General features: G+C 46.5%; 1 protein-coding gene across 1 annotated transcript in view; it reads right to left on the bottom strand.

Annotated features, from left to right (window-relative positions):
- PPP1R16B (protein phosphatase 1 regulatory subunit 16B) overlaps nt 1-21,755 on the bottom strand; it is an 89,338-nt gene extending 67,583 nt beyond the window's left edge. Inside the window, exon 1 of the mRNA XM_039864331.1 lies at nt 21,616-21,755. The gene's annotated coding sequence lies outside the window, so the exon portion shown is untranslated. The remainder of the gene's footprint in view (nt 1-21,615) is intronic.
- Nucleotides 21,756-22,023: the final 268 nt, after the last annotated feature.

The following is a 22,023-nucleotide window of genomic DNA, read 5'->3' as shown; positions in this document are numbered from 1 at the left end:
CTGAACAAGACCCAGGTACAGGGGAGCAGGTGTATGCACTCAAGGAACAGACACCAGCCTCCAGAGCTGTCCGACAAGCTGTCCAACAAGGTGTTTACAGTCCAGCGGCTGTCTCAGGAGGTAGCAAACTCTCCACCATCACAAACAATAAAATGTCCACTATATCAGATTGACCTAACCATTCTATAAGATCTCTCTCAGCGTTAAGAGACAGTTACTTATTTCTTCATTATTGAGTATTTACCAATCACCTGCTAAGTGGGAGGCACCAAAAACATGTTAAGACTGAAGATAAGAATAATCATACCAGTGACTTACACTGTTAAAGCTCTTAATCCCTTTCCGAGAATTTCCCCAGCCATCATCTCATCTCAGCCAAGTGTTTCCCTAAGTGTTTCCCTAAATGTAGACAGAGAATCAACTCCAAAGGAATTTTCAAAAGTACAGGACAAAGCTTAAAGTAGCATGGACAGAGAGAGCAAGTATATGCTTTTTGTTTCTTTTTTAATCAGATTTTCTCCAAGAGAAAGTGTCAGTTTAGTACTAACCATGCCAATGTTATAATCATTATAACCATGCCAAACTCCCCTTGCAAACAAAGAGAAAGCAGGCCTTAGGCTCATGGCCTAGAGCAATCGATTGCATCCAGGGTAGAATTTAATATCATTGTTGTTTTTCTGTGGATTTGTTATCACAGTTACTGTTTATTTATGGCAATGATATAAATTTTCCTTTTTGAATAAATCGGCTAGTGGAAAGCTAGTAAGGTGGAAAGCTAGCTAGAAAAGAAAAAATTAAATGATGATGGTATTTAGTGTTGGCAAAAATCGTAAGTGACGGACATTTGGGAAACCTACCTGGCCACTGATCCTCATGGATGACAATCTTATAAGAGAAGCACTTGTATGAGCTCATTATTTCATCTGACAAATAGTTATTGGGCATCTACCACATGCTAGGATTGTGCTAAGGGTTAGGAATACAGCAGGGTCAAATAGACCCATTGGATGGATGGCAAAACAGAGGCACAAAGGAGTGGGTGGCATGCTCCAAAGATGCAGAGCCTGAGCAATACCTTGAACCTTGGGCCTAACTCACAATGCAGTGCTCCCTCCCTGGGCCCCACAGTGGCAAGCCCCAGGAAGACAGATGGCACTCACTGCAATGCCCTCCTGGCTTGGGCAGTTTGCTGCAGTGAAGAAATTAAGGGCAGTTGCCCAGCCCCCTGGAGAAAGGTGAGGACAATGCCTCCCAAGGGCCAATAAAAGGGGCCAGAGCACATTTTCTCTGACTTTGCTATCCCTGCCAGCCCCTCCTGCCTCGCCCTTCTGGGTTCCCTAGAGCTGGGGCTCCAGGACAGCTCCCTCTTGACTACTGGTTTTCAGGTGACCTAGTTTCCCCCAATAGACCCACACACCTCCTCCCACCCCCGGCCGAGAAAACCCTGCTTGGTCTAATTAAAGAATTGCCACCCTGCTGCTAGCACGGCAGCTGGGCAGGCCCCAAGACAGGGTGCTGGCCTGGGTGCTGGGGCAGCCCACAGAAGTCCTGGCTCCAATGGGCTGCAGACTGGCCCCCTCCTAAAACTTGTGCACACCTGTCTTGTCTCCAGAGATAGCCCTGGATGGTGATGGGGACACAACCCAAACTGCCAGGAGTCAGGAGAGCAATAGCATCATCAATACTTAAAGGGGATCCCCAAAGAAGACCTCATTTGGAGGAAAACCAACTCCATGGAGACATGGAGCCCAGAGTGTGGTGGGAACATCACAATGGACCATCCTGCAGAGAACTGGGCATGTGAGGCCACAAGTCAATGAACAGGGCTGACAAGGCGGGTGTGGGAGGGTCTGCAGAGGCCAGGTTGGGGAGGTGGTAGGTTATCCAGGAAGCGTGTATGATATGAGAAGAGAAATCAGAAGCAAGGAGAAATAGGGCGAATACTTAATTTTTCCAACAAATGGCTATGTGAAGTCTATATGGATGAAACAAAAGAGCCTGATTGTGGGCAGGAGGAAATCTGAGGCTGAGGCACTTGACACTCGGTGAGGCAGGGAAAGGCTGTTGCGGTGAGCCTTTATTCAGACCCTGTTGCTGTCTGACATAGTCTGAACTTAATTCCTCTTGCTACCTCCATTAACCCTTGCTGCCTCTGAGAGGAGAAACTGAGTCAGTGTACATCTCAGGAAGCAGGGGCCGTGATCCAGAAGGCTGAGCCTTTAGAAGAAGGAGCAAGGAGGGTGCTGGGTTTGGGAGCTGGTAGAGGGGGGATAGGCTGAATGTAGAACCCCTCCTCCCTCCAAAACGAAAAGAAGATTATTAAAAGTGTTTGGGGAATGAATATACCTCTGAGGAACCGCCCCACAAAAAAAAAAGAAGAAGAAGAAGAAAGGCACGGGTCCACTGAAAGACAGTTTGATGGTGGTCCTTGTAGTTCTTCCATCATCACTCTGTGCTGGGCCCTGGTTGGCCAGAGCCTGTCAGCAATAGGCTAAGTCCAGCCTCAGTGATTGGTTGAGGATAGGCACGTGACTTATGTTGGCCCAATCAGAAGCTCTTCCTTCTCACTGCCTGTGACCTGGAAGCATTAACCCCAGTTGCTGCTGGAAGCCTTCTTGCCGCCAGCCATTCAGGAAGCCAGCCTTTGGATAAAGCCAATACTTGGCAGTCAGAGAAAGGAAACAGGGTCCTTTAATTTAGGGTCCTCTGGACTGCAGCTATCCAAGCCAACAAAATCCCCTTTATTACTTAAACCAGTTGGATTGCATTTTGTTACTTGTAGCCAAAAGCCCCCTAACAGCAATGCAGCTTTTAGGGATGCAGGAATGGGCACCCCAGAAGGAACTGTTGGCTAAAGCAAGATGAATGCCCTCTTTCTGGGGGATGCTACCAGATATCTCTACTTTCCCCCTACAGTGGCCACTTAGGGCCCTTCTGGCCCAAGTTGAGGACCAACCTTGAGGAAGGTAAGAAGGCCAAAACCAGGTCCCTGCCTCCTGAGACAGGAGAAGAGGGCCCAGGCCTTGCGACTCCACAGTCCCAGGGGAGCAGCTGGTTGACACATCTTTGGACTTGAGCCTAGTGCCTTGAGAAAAACAACACAAAGGAAGGTGAATTCAAATTGAAGAGCCTTTAAAACATGAGTCAGACAGTGTCTCAAAGTTCACACTGTTAAAAGAAAACGTTAAGATATTTTTTTCTTATTCTCCAGCTATTCTTCTCCACACAATATTGGCAGCAGCCTGGAGGAAGGCCGTGAGTGTTTTCTCCCTGTGCTTCCTGTAGCATTGAGCACAAGGGGAAAAGGAAAACAGGAAAACAAAACATAGCACCGGCTTCCCCTCCTCCATGATCTCACTTGGGACCCACTTTCTCTCCTAAAGGATGCACACCCCCACCCTCCCACAATACACTTCTTTGAATAATAGCATCATCCCTCCCCAACCCAGTATAAAGATGCTTTATTCATAAGCAAAGAGACTTCTAGGGCCTCTGGTGCTCCAAATATCTAAATTAGAAATTAGCCTTGTCTCCCTCTACCCGTTCTCACGGGATTTTTTGAATTGACTGTTCTATCCCTGATGAAATGAACCTTCTAGACTCTGGGCACAATCACCCTAGACAGGACATCCTGGTTTTAAATCTGTCGTGGAATGCAGGTCCCCAAGAGTCTGCCCCTTAACTCCACCTCTCTCAGCAGTGCTTCTTTCTTGGAACTTCTGAGTGGTGGCCCTGTGGTTGGCCCTAACTTGTCACTGTCCTCTCAAGGCCATTTACTATGACCCAATTTAGCAAGACTTGGGTGGGAAGTGTCAGGGGAGGGCCGCAGGACTCAAAGACTACAAGTTACACAAGAACAAAGAGTGATCAAGGCAACTAATGCACCTTGAGCTCTGTCAGGAAAAGAGCCATGTCCAACGCTGGGAAAATAGCCCAGCTGACCTCTGTCTGAACTGGTTGGGCCATCTTGGGAGCATAGTACCAGGCCTTAAATAACAAAAGCCATGAGTGAAAGAATTCGTTTTGTTCTGAGTCTCGAGAGGGCAGATTTGGGATCATGGACAGGCAAAATGAAGTCATAGGATCAGTCTGGCATGAGGAAAAACTGTCTAATGTTGACAATTCAACAAAGCCCAGCCATGGCACGATGCTGGGGTCCCCATCACCAGGAACTCCATGGCCACTCGTGAGGCTGCTGAGAGAAAAAGTCTACATAGGACTGTAGGTAAGAGTGGCCCACTGGGCCCCAACTCTGGCCTGGCAGACAGACCATTAGGAGCATGCATTCTATCATGCACATTTGCAGCTCAGCCCTAATCATCGGGCTAGGCAGCCTGTAAGGACTATTCCAAGTAGATACTGATTGATGATGTTTTAGATTTCTTCTGCCTGCGAAGGTGAGATAGCTTTCTCAGGCTCAGCTCCAAGAAAATTTCAAAGGAAACCACAGCTTGAACAGGTGAAAGAAAACCCATGAACACACCCGTCTTCCACGCTGAGCTTCTCCCAGTGGACCTGAAACCACTGAGAGACCCACAAGCTGTAGGTAAGAATGCCAGTGTCGGGGAGACTGCAGGGGACAGAATGAAGGTGCCAAGGATGGGGCACACAAAAAGCTGACATGATGTCTATGAATACATTAGTCAGTCACAGTCACAGTGTTAAACCAAGCAGCCAGTCTCCTAAAGAAGCTTATGTAATAGCTAAGCACAGGGAAATAAGAGTCAAATTACACATACTGTTTCTCCAGGCTTAGGGGAGTGTGGTCCACCCCCTCCCTTGCAGGGAGATCAGAATTCCCTTTGCAGCTGGAGGGATCATTTTCCAAAGGAGGCCATCTATGGCGACAGATTGCCCCCCGGATTACATTTATTAAACAGGGGACAGCCATTCACATCAGCTAAGCCTGTCTCCCTCTCTCAACCTGATATCCTTGGCCAACATTTCCTCTAAGGTCGTTAGTGGCTACTTGGAGCACTGTGCGGGCAGGGGTTACAAGGCCATGTGCGGGCAGGGGTTACAAGGCTCATTCAGGAGAAATGAGCGTTCTGATTGATTAGTAATGCCAGCTACAGATAAAGGAGTGGGAAGTAGCTGCCTGCACACTGAGTGTGCAACTCTGTTCTATGTCATGCTTACCCACACTTGGATTTCAATACTTGTCTTCACCCCATTGTTCAAAATCCTCTAGTATCAAACACAAATATCTAGAAAGTTACCAGATTGAGACCAAGGGCCCCTCAAATCCCAGTATGTCATCCAAATAACACAAAATCGCCACAGTAGATAAGAATCAAGACTATCTTAGGTTTTAAAAGGAATTTCTCCAATTATTTGCACTAAGGAGTAGAATGAAGAACCATGCTCCATCCCCTTAAACTGACTACATTTAGGTTCTAGGAAGCAGTATGCTAAGACAATTCAAGCAAGGGATGGCAGGCCCTACAGCTGACTGTCACCTCTCCGAACTTTGTCCCTGAAGAGTAGGAAGATAAGTAATCTACTGGTAACCGGATTGGGTCAATTCTTGAAGGGGTAAGGGAAAAGGTACTACTATCAGCCAGAGATCACTGTCTTGTCCTTTCTAAGCATCTTGGACCCCACGCCATACCAACACAAAGGAGGAAGGGGACTGTGGTCTGCTTCCTAATAAGACACCTCTCTTCACTTCAGAAACCCTAAAGATATCCCTAGCAAGCTATCTCTTCCCTTTTAGCCAGGGGTGTTCTTAGCCAATTAGGAAGTAGCTGGTGTGGGAATTTTAAAAAGCTTTTCATATTGTTCACTGAGGTTTAGAGGATAATTCTAAGGAAGCAAGGACAATAACAAGCACAGAGTTGGGCTCAAAGGATAAAGTCCTACACTAATAAAGAAAGAAGGGGCAGTGAGGAGGAGGAACTAGAGCAGTGCAGAGAATAGATGAGAACGAACCGCACGGCCAGTAAGTGGTGCAGCTGGGATTCGAAGCCAGGTCTGCTTAATTCCAAAGTCTACATACATGAAAGGAGGAGAAGAAGGAATTAGGAAAAACTCTGAAAGAACCATAAGCGCTTTAAAAGATCTTCCTCGTGAAATCCTAGAAGATTTTAGAAAATCTTCTGATGATCAAGGAGACAAGAGGACATTTCGACTAAGACACCAGATGGATCAATCTGTAATAGCACAAACACTTGCTGAAGTCAGTATTGAGTAAAACAAATGCTTAATGAAACTAAAGATAAGTATCATAGAACCTATAAAATATGTAAATGAAATGAACCCAGAGATAAAGAAGGCGGGGTAATAATGGCAGTTTTCTGTGCACAGTATATATTCCATGTGTCAAGCTCTTGACATGTAACATGTCCTGGAATTGTTGCACTAATTCTGCAATGTACGTACTGCCCCCATTTCAGAGAAGGGAAAGCTGAGACTCAGAGAAGTTAAGGAACTTGTAAGTAGGGCTGATATTTCAGTTGTTGGTGGTTAGACTGTCTTCTAATTGGTCTGGGCCTATGCCTTGATGGTTAAGTATTTTGAGTATCTCCCCTGCTTGAACATAAATGAAAAAATGCCAGACAGGGAAGATGGCCCACAGAGGCACAACTGAGAGCAAGAAGAGGAGTCCTTGAAGGAGAATAAATGAAATCTATGCAGCGCAAGGACAATGATTAAAGCTATAACTTCCCTAACTATTAGAGCTGTCCTCACCTTTGGAGGCTTAGGCAGGAAATAGCTGTGTCTCATCCTAAATTTCATAGAATCTGCCTTCCAAACCCCTGTAGGCTCAGCCCCCTGTCACCAGTGTTCCCTTCCTTGGTGAGCACTTTCTCATTTTCCACTTCACCCAGCAGCAGATCCCAAACCAGATTCATAGCACCAACTGTCCTCTCCCCTCTACTCTCTGAGTGACGAAATTGTCAGTAGAATCAATCAGGAAGCTTCCAGGTGCTCCGCATTTGGAAAATGAAGTTCCCATCCAGTATGCAGTCTTTGAAGTCTCTGAGTACTAGATTTGTGACCTGCCAGGTCACCGCACAGGGAGAAGCAAGCTGTAGTAGAACGGCCTTTACATTTCTTTGGTTCCACCTCTCTTTGATCTCCAGCCAGCTCCTTCACTTTGATTCTCTCCTCTTGGCCCCACTTGTGTGTACAGAACTCCAAGCATACGTCTGCTTCCCCTCTGACCAGCTTTATTTCCATCAAACATGGTAAATCCTCCAGAAACCATAGATTCAATCTTATGAAAATGCCATTACTATCATAATCGAATTTATCTCCTTGTGTTGAAATCTCAGGTTCACTTCGTTAACCTCTTTGGTCTATACTCAGATACCTGGGTCCTGATATTATTTCAATCCATTCACTCAACATTTTCTCCAGCAAATTACTGGATAGCCTCTCTATTTTATACCTGATGTTATCAAGTAGCTAGTTTCAGGATTTTCTTCTGGAAATTTTCTCCCCTAATTCACTTCCATTTTTAATTTAAAGCCACAGTCGTTTAGTCAATAAATATTTGTTGCCATCTCCTATGTACTAGGCAGTAAAGGCGGGGGGTGCTCTGAGGGTTTGTTAATGAACAAAACTATTGATCAGAAAGGTTCTGCTTCTAGTAATGGCAGAGTAGCTCTTAGCAGACCTACTCTCTTACATATAATTCCACAAACAAGAGAGAAGAGAAGAGAAGAGAGAGAGAGAGAGAGAGAGAGAGAACCTATTGAAAGGCATTAGGTTTGTTCAACAACAAGCGTACAGGAAGTGGAGGAGAGAAAGAAAGAAATGGCAGTAGGTGACTTCTGTGTTTTTATAGCTTTCGATCCAAGGATAGGCCCAAGTCAATGTTGTACATTGTGGCTACGATTTGGATAGAAACCTTCACTCTTAGTGTTTGAGGAATTAAAGGACCGAGCTCAGGAAACTACAGTGGGAAAGTAAGGAGAGACATCCCAGAAAAGGGTCACAGAACAGTAGCCCAAATTCTGGATATAAATTCTGCCCAAATCTCTCTGAACGATGCATATACAAGGCAGATTCTAAGCGGTCCTACTGAGGATAACAGAACAGAAGAAAAATTTCAGCTATTGCCCACTCAGGAGAAACTGAGTTTACAGTTTGAGTTTGGTCAAGTTAACTGCCTTTTAAAAAAAAATCATTACTATTTTGAGGAATGTAAGAAAATCAAGTCTCATTCACAATGTTCAAGATGTAATACAAAATTACTAGAAAAAAATTTAAAAACAAACAGGAAAATATGGCCCAAACTCAAGAGAAGACAATTAATACAGATCTACCCCAAGAGGACCCAGATGTTGGAGTTAACAGGTAAGAATTTTAACACTGCTATTATAACTTTGCGAGAGTATGAAGGAAAATATGCTTGTAATAAATAAACAAATAGGAAACATCATCCACAGCACAGAAACTACAAAGAAGAGAAACCAAAACTATTTATCAGATCAGCTAAATTTCCACCAACACTTTCTTTTGCATCCATATGAGTTGGGCTTTTCACTAGGGACAGTTACACACTTCTAATACTGACTTGAATGACCATTTTTTAAGCACTTTCCAAGTGCAAGAAATGGGCCAAGCTTTGGGGAGTGAAAATACAACACAAAATCTTAAACTCTGAGAGCAAATACCAGTTCTTTTCATCTGACAACATCTATATAAACTACTAGTAATAGGACATATATATTATTTCAATCTACTCACTCATCATATATATATGTATATATGTGTGTATGTATCTGTAATGTATGTGTGTGTGAGTGCATATGTATATATATTCCCTTTTATATAGGACACTTGTCATGTCCTCCCTTCTCTCTGAGGTCTTAAATAGGAAGAAGAGACTAAAGTTCTGCTGCTGTGGCCTCTTTCCAGATCTCAGATCACTCCTGATAGTCATTTGCCCCACATAAAGCACAAAGGAATGAGGGTGAGGGGCAGGCTGTCAGGTGTGATACACCTCCACGGCAAAAGTATCCTCCACTGGCTGATTAGGCAGATCAGTTCTATAAAAATCTCTGGGTACTAACATCAAAGGGAGTCAATGGGGAGGCACTAGCCATTATAACATCTCTTTATCCAGTTTCATTGACAAATATTTTGCTTTTTCAAAACATATTAGAAATTCAAACTTGGAATCACCTGGAGATGCTGAGAACATATATAAAGATCACAGAGCAAGACTATTATATATCCACCAAAAAGGCCAAAAAAAAAAAAATTAAGACAGAAAATATCAACTGTTGGCAAGAATTCTTATACACTGGGAATATAAATTGATACAAGCACTTTAAAAACTGCTCAGCAATATCTCCTAAAGCTGAACATATGCACGCCCTATAACCCAGCAATTCATTCCTAGGAATATACCCAAAAGAAATTTCTATATACATTCACCAAAAGGCATTTCCAAGAATGTTAATAGCACCATTTGTAATAGTCCCAAGGTGCAAACTATCCAAAATGCTCACCAATAGTAGTCTAGAAAAGAATTATGGTATATTCACATAAGGGAACAACATACAACAATGAGAATGAGCAATATACAATTGGACTCTCATGAGGTTAACCAAAATAAGCCAAAAACACACACAAAATACATACTGTATGATTCTATTTCTTTAAATTCAATAACAGGCAAAACTGATCTACGTATCAATCAGGATAGTGGTTTTTGGGTGGGGGAGTGACTGGAAAGTGATGTAAGAGGGGCTTCTGGAGTACTGGTAATATTCTGGGTTTTGACCAGGATATGGGTTACATGGGCATGCTCTGTTTGCAAAAAATACATTCGTTTAGGGTTTGTGTACTTTTCTATATTTGTTTTACCTTAATAAATCATTAAAATTTTAAAAATACTGATGCCTGGGTCCCACCTTGAAAAATTCTAGTTTCATTGATCTGGGGTACAGCCGAACATGAAAATTTTTAAAGCTCCTGTGATGGGTCTAATGTGCATCCAAGAACCACTGTGTTAGAACTTGGTAGCTCTCCTTACCATTTCTTGGAGCAGGAAGGGGTGCTGCTTCTCCAGGAAGTCTAAAGCAGAAGTTTTTTATAGAACACTGGTAGCTCCAGGGGAAGTTAATAGATGTTACATGGAAAAAGGGGTCCATTATCAAATATGTAAGTTTTAAAATTCTACATCATCAACTTTTATTGAACACTCACTGCATTCTTAGAGCTCAGTGCTTTATCTACACTATCTCATTTAATCCTCACAACAAGCCCTTGAGAAAGGTACTATTAATCCTTATTTTACAGAAGGGTAAAGTAAAACTCAGTGGGGTAATTGTCAAGGTCACACAGCCAGTAAGTAACAGGGCTAAGATTCGAATCCACCCTGGCCTTGACACTGAAGCCCAGGCTCTTAACTGCTGTCCTAATCTGCCTCTCTAGGCAATACTTGATTATAGGACTTGACAGAGCTTTTACTAGGCTAATGTGCGTGATTGTGAGTGGTTGCTGAGATGGAAATGTGGAATACAGCATTTCCCAATGTGGTTTCTCTGCCTCCGTCTCTTACCTTCCAACCCACCACCCACCTCACTGGTGGAATTTTCATTCTGAAATTTAGTCTGTATTTCCCTTGTAGGGAAGCATTTAATACGTCTCCGTTGCCTACAGAGTCAAGCCCAAACTCCTCAGCCTGATAGCTCAGGCCATCTAGTGTCTGGCCTCGACATTGTAACTCTATCTCTGGCCATCCAAATGTCCCAAACCCACTAAACACTCAATTTACCAGCTGTGCTGCACAGGTCTGATGGATTCACACCTCTGCAATGGTATCCACCATTTGCAGAGAATCTGCTATGTGCCAGGTACTACATATAAATTAACTTTAATCCCCACAATAAGCCTTTTAAAACAGGTACCCTTAGCCCCAATAGATAGATTAGGAAATGATGGCTCATCTTGACATATCCAATGTCACAATTAATAAGTGGCAGAACTAAGATTTGAACCCAGGTTTAGTTTCCTCTGCTACAAAACCCATTTCTCCTCCTTGTTCTTTGAGAGCTGTAGTAATCATATCTATCATCTCTTAAGTGCTTTCCAGGCACCGTGTTCAGCACTTGACATGCCTTGTCTCATTTACACAGTATCTCAATGCTCTTTTTATTCCCTCTGAATTGTTTTTTATCCGCCCTGTGCCAAATGGGTTTCTTTCCCCCTCTCTAGCTCCAAAGCATGTGACCACATCTCTATTATGGCACTCAACACTCTGTAGTAATTTTCAGTTTCAGATCTGCCTCTTCCATTGGACTAGACGCTCTTGAAAGACAATGCATGTATATTACTCACCTATACATCCTGCCATAGAGCTACCCAGCACATGATAGGTATTCAAAAAATAAGAGAGGGTGGACAGAAAGGTGGGAGACCAAGAGACTGAAAATTCAGAGATCGTTCCATTAGTTCTGTCATAGGGAATGGTCCTTGTCTTGGAACCAGAGCTTTAGCATCAAACCAGACAAAATAGATCTGGCTGATGGAGGAAGGGGTCACACCGAAAGCCAGACAGAGGACACAGATCACCTGGCCCCTGCTTTGTCTTCCATGAGAAGATGGGTTAGGATTGCCCCTGGCTTCACACAGTCTCTTTTCAACTCTGCATACTTTGCAATTGGCTCTATATGTCTTGCTTAGGTGATTTGTTATAAAAACAAAGGTTAGGTTCATTCCACAGCACTGTTTCAAATATTCCCAAGTGCTCCTTGCCTTGTGTTTTTCTTAAGACATCCTAAGTGAATGAAGATATCCAGAACAAGTGGCCCAAAGAAAATGTATAGCTAAGGCATATCTTGCCACAAATGGGTAGATCAGGTGATCATAACCCTTTCTATTTTTTTATTTTTATTTTTTTCCCCTCTTTAATTCCCCCCGACACACATACACTTCCACCCTTGAACCATGGATGTTGCCGTTTTACCTTAAGAACTGGATCTCTGAAGGTAGGACATTCCTCCCACACGCTCGGGGCATGTACCCAGGATCTGGCGCACCCAGGGTATGGTCCATGGCTCCACCTGGGGCACAAACTCAGGACCTTCTGTGTGCAAAGCAGACGTGCTAACCACTACTCTATAGAGCCACCCCCACCCCCCTTTCTAAATGGACCTATTCTTTTTGAGTAGGAGGCCCCTTTACAAGACAGAGACATCTTTGATGCTCACTCATTCATTGAGCACCCATTTGGTGCATCCAGTCTACAACAGGCACTGTTCGGAACATACCTCTTTGTAACCCCTGCGGTAACTGCATATTCATACCACACACCACCAACCTCTATGAGCTCCAAGGTTGTGGATTTTTAAAGCCAGCCTCTGTCCCTTTGGCCTCTTACTCTCTCTGGACTAACACACAAATTTGCCCAGGTATGAGTGATCAGTGAGCAGTGCCAGCTGCAAACTCAGCTGGGTTTCTGCACAGCCTCTCTCAGACAAACCCCATTTCTTAAATATGGAAACCACCAGAAACCATTCGACATTATTTGTCCCTTCCTAACTTTCCACCTCTTCTGCTGCTCCCACTAGGGGTAAGCTGCATGATTTCTTTGCTTCTAATCAAGTCGTTTTCTTTGGGGGATTTCAAGACACACACACACCCACCATCATAATGTATTTTATTAATTCATTTGTTCTACTCATGAAGATAGCATTTATCAAACAAAAGTTAGCTTAGTTTATTAATTCCTCTAGCACATATGGATCACACTATTTTTCTGTTACTGTCCATGTGTCTGCTCCCTCCAGGACACAGGGTTCAGCCTTAGAGCAGAAGCCAATTTAATTTAATTTTATGTCTTTAGTACCAAGCATAAAGCCAGGTAAAATGTGGTTCTTGAATATTTAACAATCTTTATATAGGCACAGTCCAGTGGGTCAAAATTTGAATTACTGTGGACCCTGACTCAGAAACATTCTATTTTATTCTATCAGACTGGCAAAAATTAAAGTTACTTAATACTCAGTGTTGGAGTGGGATGATAAAACAGGCATTCACACATGTTGCTGTTGAGGGAATAAAAATTAGGTTGGGGTCTTGGGGAGGACAATTTGGCATGTCTGTCGTAGCTCAAATTGAAGGAAATTTTCCTTATAGATAAAATCATACCAGCCAGTGTACAAAGATATACGCTGTACAAGCAAGGATTTGCAACATGATACATTTGTAGTAGAAAAAGCTGAAAACAATCTGAACTGTCAGCAAGGGACTAGAAATAAATTACAGTAAATTTTAATTACTGGACTGTCACGTAGCCTTAAAGACTGAGGTATATCTCTATGTTTTGACATGTGCTAAGATAAATTAGCTGGAAAAAGTAATTTTCAGAAGAGTAATATACAGATGTGTTAAAAAGAAAAAAGAATAAACATGCAAATGAATATGGGTTTGTATATATATAAGAAATTTATGGAAAGAAACATAAAACATTCAGGAATTTCTTCTGGGAAAAGAACGTGTGGCTAGGGGTGATGGTTGGAGAAATTTCACTTTCCATTTTCCTCATTTCTGAAGTTTAAATTTTAATAATGGATTTGTATTCTTTTATAATTAAAAAGCATAAAATATACCAATAAGAAAACAAAAGCTGGAATTTATCTGTAAAAGAAGAAAACTAATGAAAATTTAAAGAAAATCATCCCTATTTCTTTAGCAAGCAATAGGCAATGTCTATAAGGCAACATGTGATCTCTGCCCAGTCTGTGGGAAAGCTGATGATGACTACAGAGTTCCAGAAGGGGCCTGGAGGCAGTGATAGTCACCGAGAAAGGCTAAAAGCCCTGAAAAGAGTAAGTATGAGAATGTGTGCCTTTTACTTCCTCTTGGATGACAAGAAATGAAGCCAGTTCTGACTGAGACTCTGAACCATTCTGGGAGCCAAGAAATTCTGAGACCTCACCAGGCTGGCATGAACACTGGAGCCTCCAATCATTGCCAAGATGCAAAGGCTAGGGATGCCTAGGTAAGCAATAGACACAAGTCACCTGGGTAAGCAAAACAACTGCCCCAGTCTCCGGGAACATCGATGACACAGGCTCTGCTCACCTATCCCCTTTGCTCTGAAGCCGTCTATTACTCACAAGGGCTGACTTGGCTGATACTAAAGTATTAATAATAGTCGAGATGTATCGAGTACCTTCTACCTGCCAAGCGGAGGCTTAAATGATCAATCCATCATCACATGCTATTATTATTCCTATTTTACACAGTGGTGAATTCAGGCTCAGTGAAGTTAAGCGAGTAACTTGCTCGAGGTTGCAGTAAGTGGTAGTGGTGGGAATCAAACCCAGGTCTGACTCCAGAGCCAGCAAAGTCACTGCTAGCCTTCCCCCTTCTGGGGAAGAGCTAGAAATAGGTTCTCCTTCAGAGTAGTGACAGCCTTATGGAGCTCAACAGCATTTCCATACAAAGAAAAGCCAGAGAACGTAATGATTAAGTGCAAGGGCTTTGAAGCCACATGTCCGAGTTCAGATCCTTGCTCTGCCACTTACTGGCTGTGTGACTTGGGGCAAGTCATTGAACTTCTCTGTGCCTCACTTTCTTTAGCAGTAAAATCAGTAATGCTACCTCTTAGAATTGCCAGGAGGACTAAAAGAGTTAAATAGACAGGGCTTGGCTCATAATGAGTACCAAATGTTAACAATTATCATTCATATTAAGAAAAAGGTGCCTTGTCTTCCAGGCAGATGCAATTCTGCAGGGTGCAGAGCTTGGCAAGTGGAATGGGCTAAGGTTCAGCCCCTCCCTCAGCCAGGTACCATCAGGCAGTACAGGACTCTACAACCTGACACTAGTCTTGCCGAGCAATTAACTTCCACATGCTGCCAGTTCTTCCTTCCAGCTACCCCTCCACCAGCCTGGCTGTGTATCAGAATCATTTGGCACACTTTTTAAAAACACAGATTCTCAGAGCCCCATCTTAGCTGGTTCTCATCCAGGTGAGCTGAGCTAGGGCCCAGGGATCTACATATATTTAACAAACTCCAGGTGACCCAGGAAGAGTGTTCCTGGACACACATTTCTGGAAGCACTAGAAGTTCCCCCATACCTTGTGCTGGCTGTTTCAGTTGTTTCTTGAGAGCAGCCATCCTTTCACATTTGGTCCCAGGCCTAGGCACAGAGAGTAGGGGTGCAGGAAATATGTGACTCTGCAAACCAGCCAGCAGAGCAGATGGCTGCAAACAGGCACGAAAGCCTGAATTCGCTTTTGTGCTGGAGTGAGTTACATCAGGGATCCCTGACCTGAAGACTCGGGGTTCCCCAGACCCTTGCTACTCAAAGTGCAGTTTGCAGACCAACAGAATGTCTCCCACTGGGAGCTTGTTAGAAATGCAGGTGCTCAAACCCCAGAACTACTGAATCAGGTTCTGCATTTTTTTAAATGAATTTATTTATTTAAATTACTTTTAAGTATACAGTACATTGGTTAGACATCTACAGGAACCTCAAGCTGATTTTTGAGAAAGTTTGAGGCATAGGCCTGAGATCCCTTGCTCCAAGAGAATAAGGTCTAACCAATATGCACCTCTAAACTGTCCAAACACCCTTTGGGGCCAGTCTTTCCCTTCAAACTCCCAGAGAGCTCCCAGAAAAATAGAATATTCCTCTCAATAGCCTAGATCCAGGCTCAGCGGCCAGCCTGGGGCTCACAGTGAAGCTTTGCTTTAATAAGTTATTTATTTCAAAGTCCATATTAAAATAAACCATCCTAATACAGGAGACAACAACTCCAGCCTCTACAATTCTGGAACATAAAACATTCCCTTCTTTTGTACAGAGTCGCGACCCTTGCTCCCCTGGCCAAAGCCATCCAAAGGCATCGAATGACCCAAAGAAAACAAGCTATGTCTTCCTGTTGGCCAAGCTTCAAGTTATTGGGCCGATTTCACGCTGGAACTTGACCTCATTAATCCAAGGCCTATCACATTGCTGTAAATGTCAGTGGAAAATAGCCATTCAGTGGGTTTCCTTCATTCCACCAGCAAGGGAAAAAACAGGAAGCTGACAGCAGCTGCGCTCCAGCTTGGCAAATCCCAAGGGCCCAGCTGACAGGGCGTTCCTTGTCAGCACCTATATTTCCCTTCCCCGGCCTGCTGGTCCAGATAAAGGTGGGTCCTGGACCTACACGAGCAAAACTCAGTAGTCATCGCCATTCAGATCATTCAGGCCCCCAAGCATCTGCTCAGGAAAGAAAATCGCTTGGTCTGAATTTCTTTGGCCTGAATTACCAATTGGCTGATCATCATTCAGATTCATCTAAATCTCTTCTGCCCATTCAAAATGTTCCACAAGCCAAACCTCTGGGACTCCAGGGGACATAAGGTCTTCTAAGTCCCCATTCATCTCTTTAATGCATATTGATTGTCTCCTGTGTGCCGAGACCATGCTGGGCAACTGAGGAAACGGAGCTGGATGAATTAGACACAGTCACTGACCTTATGGAGTTTATAGTCCAGTCTGAGCCTCATCAGCCATGACGCTATTGACATTTTCGATGGGATAATTCTTTGTCGTGGGGGCTGCCTTGTGCACTGTAGGATATTTAGCACCATTCCTGGCTTCTACCCACTACATGCCATAGCATGCTTCCCCAGCTGTGACAACCAAAAATGTATGCAGACATTGTTGAATGCTCCTTGGGGAGTCAAACTGCCCCCGGTTGCGAACCACTGGCCTAGTAGGTAAGACAGACTAAAGGAGTAATGACCACAAATAACCATATGATCACAATTATGATAAGTACCATGGAAGAAAATGTGGATATTACACCAGTATTATCTAAAGCTTAGAGGCCAGGCATCTGATGTGTAATTACAAATCCTTATGACAACTCTCAATGACCATTTATATTTGTATTTATATTTATATTTATATTATATGATCTGTATTTCCAGATGAAGAAGTTGAGGCTCAATGAAATGAAGAAATCATCCAAGGCCAAAAAGCCAGTAGAAGGCAGAGCCAGGATTTGAACCCAGGCACTAAACTCTGCCTCCCATAGAAAAAGAAATTTGAGCCTTTGTCTTCTGTAAACAGGTAGGGTATGTGGGCATGTGATGCTCTGACCAGCCATCCTAAAAGGCTCATTACTTCCTGGGGTCACCATGGAGCTCAACCACCACCTGCTATATCAATCAAGCTGCAAGCTGCCTGCGTCAAGGCATGTTTGTGGGACACTGGCGGGCCGCAGATTGCTGCCTGAACTCTGAGACCTCCAAGAACATCTCCCCTCTGCACGTGCCTGCACACAGGGCCTTCCCAAGTCAGGCACATCTCTAAGATGCTTACTACCTAGCATCCAAGGGTATACAGTGAAAAAGCCAGACATTCTACAGTCAGCTTTAGGTATTCACAAGGAGCATAAGTGAGGTGGTACAGGACAGCACATAGCAGCTTTGGAGACCCCAGACATGAGTTCCTACCACATATAAGCTGCATGCTCTTTAGCAAATGACTCCATCCCCATGCCTCAGTTTCCCCAGCTGTGCAATGGGGATAAATGCATCCGTTTTTATCCCTATGATAATAGCAATGCAAGCGAAGACCTTTACAGTAACCACCACCCAGAAGAACGCTTGGTACAATATCATGATCCATAAAGAAGCCAGATCACGACGCTTCCTCTATCCCCATCCCCTTCCTTCAAATGAGAAACTGAGTCCCAGGAAGAAAAAAACAGGTGCAGAAGTATCTCCTCTCAGGAAGCATCTCAGGAATAAGGAGGAGACCTTTGTGCTTCCTGTTAATGTACTGGCAAATGAGCACAGTCCAGCCCTTCTTCCCAGGCAGCAGTCAATCCCAGACTTTCTCCAGTGCTACAATCAGACAACCCTCTGCAGGGTGCCTGCTTCAGGTCAATGAGTATTTAATCATTCAGGACCCCTTGGCAGGATGGCCTCTGCCTACCTCCCTGGCTTTGCTTGCTGCCTCTGCCTCCGTCATACCCTGTGGTGACAGTTCTCCAACTCCTGCCCACTGCTCTCAAAGACACCAAGCACTTTTAAGCCTCTGTGCCTTTGCACAAGCTGTTCTCTCTGCTCGGGCTACCTTCCCCTGCATTATCCACCCCCTAGAAATTTGTCTCTGAAAGGCTCAAATAGGTTCCCACCGCAAACTTTGCCCACCTGTTATTGGTCATCACAGACTAACAATAACAGCAACTAACATTTGCGAGCACAAATTATTATCGAGAAGGCCCTGAGCTGAGTTTCTTACCCACATGGTCTCACTTTTCTCTTCGCATCATCACCCTAGCTAGGCAGCTTATGGGCTTGAGAGGTAAGGCGTCTTGTCCATCATCATCCAGCTACAAGGTGACACAGTCAGGAATGAAACCTGTTGACCGGCCTGAGCTCACCTGTTCATCTGTCGCTCCACTCCTCACTTCTCTTCCTGCTGGCGGAACTGTTATCTCTCACTATCTGTTGGAGACAGTAGCCTCACTATCTGTTTCCGGGCCTGCCTCTCCCATAGAGTGAGAATGGCACTGAGAGCTGCCTTATTCACCTCGAAATCCCTTGCTTAGCACAAGGTCTAGAATGCAGTAAACATCTGTCACATGAATTAATGAATCCTGGGAAATGGCCACCAGATGAGAAAGGCTCGGTCACAGACTTCCTGAGGACAGGCCCATGCTGGATTTGAATTCTCAGGAGGCAGTCCCCCCAGGCTGAGAAGCTTTCCCTGTCCTGATAGTTAGAGGAAGAAGAGGTCTGACTTCCCCAGACAGGAGGAGGTGAGGACTTTGAGAGCCCACTGTGAGGGAGGAAATGGTGGTGATGGTGACGAGAATCACTTCCTGCATTCCTGCCCACACCAGGTGCTGTACTAAGCACTTTCTGTGCATTATGTTCTCACAGAATCCTCACAGCCCCATGACGTTGGCTTTACTGTTACTCCCATTTTACGGATGAGAAAACCAGGACTCAGAGAGAGTAGATAATTTACCCAGGGTCACAGAGCTTTTAAGCATAGAGCTATAATTTGTACTAGACCTGTCTGGTCTCTTATTCTATACTTTGTAGCTTTCTGTAGGAGGCAGGCTTGTCCAAGCACTTCTCGAAGTCAAGTTTCTAAGACGTGCTTGAGATAAAGAAGGTCATCCTGGTCTCTGCTGGAAGAATGCCAGTTGGGACTTACTATACACCAAATGCTCCAAATCCTGGGTGCAGGTGGACTGGAGGGTTGGAGCAGTTAGGTTGGGAGAGGGGGACAAGGTTGGGTGGGGTTCCTGAGGGTCGGAGCACAGCACATTCCTCCAGGTATGCGCCTTCTTGATCTGCAGAACCAGGCTGGCTGCAGTTTCTGGTAGTCAGAAAAGCACACTCTGGGGATGGAGTAGCTTTTAAAAGGAACCTGGGGCCCTACTTTCCAAAGAGTCTTAATGGGCCCCGCGGGAAGGTTCCGGCCTCAGGGGAAAATCCACCTTCCTGAGTCAGCAACCTCTTGGTCCTGTGGCTCAGGCTCCCAAAAAGACAACTAGATTAGAATTTAACCTCCACTTCAGCATCAATTAGCAGAGAGAATGCAGTCTGAGCACGCATTGGCCTTGCCTGTCATGTCCTTCCATGCCAGGGAAGATCCAGAGAGTACCAGGATGTAAGGAGCCCCAAAGCACAAGCCACAGAGCAGTCACATGAATGTCACAGTGGGGGAAACCAAAAAAGGGGTAGGAAAGATCAAGCGGTCTTCCTGTAGGAAGACATTCCAGAGGCTGAGAAGAGAGGTCAGGAAGCTTCCAGGGTGGGGGACACTGCTGAGAAGACTCCTATTGACAGTAAGGTACAAAGTTGAACATCCAGAGTTTCCTGGTTGACATCTTGACCCCAACATCCTAGTGGTAGGTGGGGAGAGAAGGGGCTGGGGATATGCGTGGGAAGGCCCTGTGAGCAGGCTGCCAGCTGAAAGGATTCACCAGCGCCCACCAGCTGCCTGCAAGCAGGCTCTTCATGACAGAGATGAGGGAGGGAGATGTGGAAACTCCCCCGGCCTGGGTAGAACCACCCACCAGGACTCCACTTCTGCTCCTGCTTAAGAGACACGCCCCATTCAAAACCAGTAAGAAAGGCGCCGGCATTTACCTAGGAACACTCATCCTGCCATGCTCCACTGCACCAAGCACTTCCCATAAGTCCTCTCGCCCATCCCCCATTTCATAGAGGTAACTGAGGCTCCGAGAGGCCAAGTGCCTTGCCCTCGGGCAGATAGCTAGGAAGAAGCTCTATTACAAGCCTAGGAGGAGGCCTCCCATCCCGACCGAGGGATTTTCTCCGGTGCTGCACCAGCCGCAGGAAATGGCAGGGCACAAGGGAAGTATCCCCGCGGGCTGATGCGGCTAACGACAGGCCCCTTCCCCAGAGAGCCCTACGGGAAAGGGCGCCTGGTACCTCAGGGCCCTGGGTCCTCCACAGAGGGCGATTCAGAGGCGGCACCTGGTGCCCGGGGCCGCGGGGAGCTGGTGGGCGCTTCTGACAGCGAGAACAGGGGCCCATTATGTACAATCCAATCACATGGGCGCGCAAGCAGCTCGGCTTTCGGTTCTGAGAAGCGCTTGTGCAGCCGCGTCTCTCTCCCTCGGCGCCCGAGGTGCCCAGGAGCACCGGGTCCCAGGGAGGGACGGGTTCAAAGCTCGCCAAGGCTCAGCTGTCCGCCCGGGGCTGGGAGCTGCATCATCAGCATCTCCAGCGAAGCCGGGCCCGGATTGGGGGAGGAGGAAGAGGGAAGGAGGGAGTCTGCATCAGAGAAAGAGGCGGCGGGGAGCGCCTCCCCCTCCCGGCTCTCCACTCCGGGCAGCTGGGCAGCTCAGCCTGGGCGCTCCCGCTGACCTTGGGGAGACCCCCCTGAGCGCCCTCTTGGGAGCGGGCTGCACGGGTTTCTGCCCATTGTAGGCGCTCGGGGGCGCTCCGCCCGCCGGAATCGAAGCGCGGGACTCCCGGGTATAGGAGCGTTCGCGGCGCGGGGCACTCGGCAGCCGGCGCACGGCGGCCCTTCGGAAAGGCAGGGCGCCCCTCTCCGCAGGAACAACCACGCGCGGGGTCTCCCCAGGGTCTGCAGGCGCTGTCATTGGGATCTCGCGGCGGGGTGGGACCTGGGGTCGCTTACCCTGGGGACCCTTCCCGCCCGGGCAGGAGCGCTCCCGGCGCCCCGCCGCTGCGTGAGCGGACCAAGAGCCGCCACGCGAGGGGGCGGCGCCCGCATGACGGGCGGGGAGGCTGGACGCCAGGACTGTTTGGTGCTGGCTGTTGCTCCCGATTCCCGGCATTATGCTCCCCGGCAGACGGCGACTTGTGAGTCCAGAAGCAGCCGAAATCCCCCCTGACCACTACAAGACCTGGCCGTGCCGACCCCAGCCAACAACCTGCCAATGCGCCAGCCTCGTCGTTGGCGCGCAGGACCCGAGAGAACGCCCCCACCCCAGCCCGCATCCTTCGCGGGACCTGCTCTCAGTGCCACCCACCCCACCCCCAGTACTTAAGCCGCCCGCGCAGCCAAAGCACCCCACGCACCCCCAGCCAGACTGTCGGAGGCCGGGACCACTCCTCCGCCGCCATCCTCATCCCCCGCCGTGTCAAGCAGCAGAGTGCAGCAGGGAGGCGGCACAGCTGAAGAACTCACCAGCTCTCCCGAGCCCTGCCCCGGCGGCTCCCGGCCACGGCTCCGTCCGTCCTTCCCCGAGCCGCGGCTGCCGGTGAGGCGACAGAAACCGGCTCTGCTGCGCCGCGAGCCTCCGCGCCGCCCTTCGGCTCCTCCCCCAAGGCGGGGCCTGAGCTCGCAGGAAGGGGGTGGGCGCGCTCCGCCAGATCTAGCAGGGGAGCGAGCGCGGGAAGGGTCCCGGTGCTGTAGGAGTGGGGGGGGCACCTCCTTCGAGCAGCTCGAAATCGAAGGGAGTTGAGACACGGCCAGGCTTCGGAATAGTTTTCCTTATGGTCTTCTCGCTGTCCCCTCCACCACCACCACGGAAAGGAGGAAACCTAGGACTGTTCTTGTTCCCATTTGATGGAAGGCAGGGCATCGTGAGGTCCA

The sequence above is a fragment of the Pteropus medius genome, unplaced genomic scaffold, assembly GCF_902729225.1.
Source record: "Pteropus medius unplaced genomic scaffold, Ma_sr-lr_union100, whole genome shotgun sequence".
Lineage (NCBI taxonomy): Eukaryota > Metazoa > Chordata > Mammalia > Chiroptera > Pteropodidae > Pteropus > Pteropus medius.
The sequence above is the reverse complement of the archived record's forward strand: the minus strand, read 5'-3'. Positions and strand labels throughout refer to the sequence as shown.